The sequence below is a fragment of the Protobothrops mucrosquamatus genome, unplaced genomic scaffold (assembly GCF_001527695.2).
Source record: "Protobothrops mucrosquamatus isolate PMUCROS unplaced genomic scaffold, P.Mucros_1.0 scaffold6019, whole genome shotgun sequence".
NCBI classification, from domain to species: Eukaryota; Metazoa; Chordata; class Lepidosauria; order Squamata; family Viperidae; genus Protobothrops; species Protobothrops mucrosquamatus.
The window spans coordinates 28442-32090 of NW_015391858.1; positions in this window are offsets into that span (position 1 = coordinate 28442).

Sequence of the window (3649 nt, forward strand, 5' to 3'; positions counted from 1 at the left end):
ACTAACCTGAGCACAACAAAGCCCCCACCCAAACAGAACACTCCCCCATCCAATCAGAGCACAGCCAACCCCCCATCCAATCAGAGCACAGCCAAGCCCCTTAACCAATCAGAACACACCTCCACCCAATCAGAACACAGCCAAGCTCCCACCCAATCAGTTCAAACCCCACTGGCAGTTAAAAGGAAGAAACAGCTGCAATCACACATTACTCCTGGGAAGCACGAAGCTGAAGACACCAGCCTGAAGATGACGAATGTGACTTCGTCGAAACGTCGCCAAGACACTTCCAATTTTACGCGGGAGAAAACCCAAATAACCAAAGACCTACATATATATATATATATGTTGCTAAGAGTACTAAAAATAAAACACTGATTCCTGGGTAAATTCATATTGCCTGACATAAAATACATGACCACCAGGAAAATTATAAAACTATAAAAAGTTTTAATAGATTAAAATATACCTAGCTTTCGCTGGTCACTACCAGCATCGTCAGGGTAACCTCCAGAAGGTGGGGAGGCTATTTATAAGCATTGCGCTCGTTGCGCCCGGCTCCTACCTCTCGTCACGGACCCCAGGCAATCCACCTGCGCTCCAATCCTAGTATCCGTCTTGCTAATCGTTGTTTCTCTACTTTCCTTACTCCCATTTACATCATTGCCTTTCCTCCCCCCCTCCTTATGCGATTGTAAGTTACGGCAACTCCTTGTTTCAGCCGGCTCAGACCTGTGCTGCATGCCTTTGCGGTGTTTCCCTTTCTCATCTTCCCTTTTGGCATCCCTCACCGTCAATTTCCTCCCATCCTCCCTCTTCTCACAAGTCTTTCTTATCACTACACCCCCATAGCCTTTTCTTGCACTGCGGAGTCTCATTCCAACCATGCCATTATGCCTCTCATCCGGGGATATTCCCTCACCCACCCTCAGTTCTTGGTCTCTTCCTCCTCCTGTGTTCCTAAAGCGGGGGGTGGTGGTGTCACTCTCGGGCGTCTCAAGGGGCGTGCTGAAACTCCCAGGTCACGAACATCCATCTCCTCGTCTCCTCGCAGTTCCTCCGTGTTCTCACAGCAAGCACTCTCCAAAACCATAACACGGGCAGAGTCAGTCCTGGCGTCCTCGACGCGGGTGGTGCTGTAGTCCCTCCCTCTACATCTGCTCCATGCCCTGGTATCCATACGGAGCCTCATCTCAGTCGGGCTCTCTGCTGGGTGTGGGGAGGGGGCATCCAGTCTCTCCGGCAATGGCTCTCCAGCGTCCACACATTCCTCCATTCGCCGGGGGCGAGCACACACTCCCCTGGTCTGAGACTCACTTGGTAACTGTTTGTTCTCTATTGGACTCCGCTCGGAACTTTTTACCCTTGTCTTCACCTCTTCCAGGAGGCACGTTGTGGTGTTGGCTCGTTTCCTACTGGATGATCGCTCTTCCGCGATCCATGTTCTTAATGCCATGTGTGCCGGGCACAGGTCCAAATGCCGATTTATAGACTCTTCGTTGGAAAGCCAAGCTTCTTTAAGGAGCCGGCCCCCCTTTGTATTGTCATTGGCAATGATTTGCACATTATCAAAATCAAACCTGTGCCCAGACTCCATCATGTGTGTTCCAATTTGGGAGTATTGTTCACCTCTTTTTACTGCCAATTTATGTTCATGGATTCTAGTCCTGACCCTTTTAGATGTTTCTCCCACATAACTGGGCAGTCTTGACAGTTGATTTTATAAACCACGCTCGATTTCTCTGTGACGGGGAGTGGGTCCTTAGGTCTCATTACCTTGGACCGCAGCATCTGGTTGGGATTATGTGCCACCCTCACTCTGTAGGGTGCCAATATTCTAGCTGTGGCTTCCGAGACGTTGCTGATGTAGGGGAGAACAGCTCGGGTTGTTGGTGGCATTAGTTCTTCCATTCGAGGTCTAGTGGGAGGTCTAAGTGGGAAGCCATGGCGCTTAATAAATTTCATGGGATACCCATTGCGTCTGCATATTTTAACAAGATGTCTACGTTCCTCCATTCTAGCTTTGGACGTGCTGCAATGGGACTCCACCCTCTTAAAGAGGGTTCTAATGCAGCTGGCCTTGTGGACCACCGGATGGTTACTGTCATGATGTAAAATCCTATCGGTGTGCGTGGGCTTGCGGTAGACCGTAGTCCTCAGGGTTCCATCTGGCTGGCGATGCACAAGTACATCCAAAAATGCCAACCTACCCTGGCGTTCTTCCTCCTCTGTAAACCGCAAATCCGCGCACACCGAATTGAGTGTGTCCACAAAGCCAGCCTTCTGGCTCCTCTTAATAATGACGAAAGTATCGTCTACGTAACGGGCCCAGAACTTAGGACAATACTGGGCCATCGCTACATGCTCTAATTGTTGCAGCACGGCCTCTGCTATGACGCTGGATATAGGTGACCCCATGGGGGTACCCTTAACTTGCTCAAATGCAGTACCCTGAAACGTAAAATATGTTTTAAGGCACACCCACAGTAGGTTCACAAGGTCCTGGTGTCATGTGTCTGATTAACGAAACTCTTAAAAGGACTTTCAGGCATATTTTCTCCTAAAAGCATTTATTAAGGTTACAGAGACGTCAGTACAGCATAGTGGAAGTGCTTAGGTCTGGCTTCTCTTCCGTTATGCATATACATTCTAAGTATTTCCCCCCCCCTTATTTTGGGGTCATGGTTCACATCTTCCAATAAACTTGGAAGATGTGATTTACTTCCGGTTTCTTTTTCCCGGGCTATCCTTATTCTCCTCCCTTTTTCCCTGTTGCCTGGTTTAACTATAAAAATACCAGACAGTTCTGCATATTGTCAAAGCAAGAATATACAGTATTTGCAGTGTTGACATCCGGCCCCCCTTACAAAAAGAACAGATCCTGTAAAGCAAACCAAAGCGTATGTTAAGGGTTATCTTTCGGTTTGTTGGGGTGTTTCACATGAAACCTTTTGACCAATCTATTAGCCTTTACTTCACTGGATTTCACCCAGGTGGCTTCGGATAACGGGTATCCCTTCCATTGTACTAGATACTGCAATTTCCCTCTAAAAATTCTAGAGTCAAGAATACGTTTTACTTCATAGTGAGTCTGTCCCGCAACCACGAGGGGCCCAGGTGCCTTTTTTGGAGGAGGTCTTAACGTGGAGGCCCGATATGGCTTCAACAAGCTACAATGGAAAACTGGGTGAATTTTCCCTAAGAGTTTAGGGAGTTTTAGCTCTACTGTGACTGGGTTGATGATCCTTACTATGGGGAAAGGCCCCAAGAACCTTGGTCCCAATTTCTTGCTGGGCAACTTGAGGCGTAGATATTTAGTTGACAAATAAACCTTTTCCCCAACTTGGAATGTTCTTTGGGGAGCCCTCTTTTTATCAGCCTGCTTTTTATAAGTTTCAAAAGTCTTTTTTAAAGCAGTTTTTGTGTTTCTCCAAACTTCTTCCCACCCCGTCACCCACTGGTCAAGTGTCTGGGAAGCGGAGGGCATCTGAGGATATTCAGGTATTGGGTTGAACTCTTTTCCTGTGGCCACTCTGAAAGGCGTGTAACCGGTGCTGCTGTGCACAGAATTATTGTACGCCACCTCCGCAAAAGGGAGAAGATCAGTCCAGTTCGTCTGTTGGTAAGAAACGTAGCACCTAAGATATTG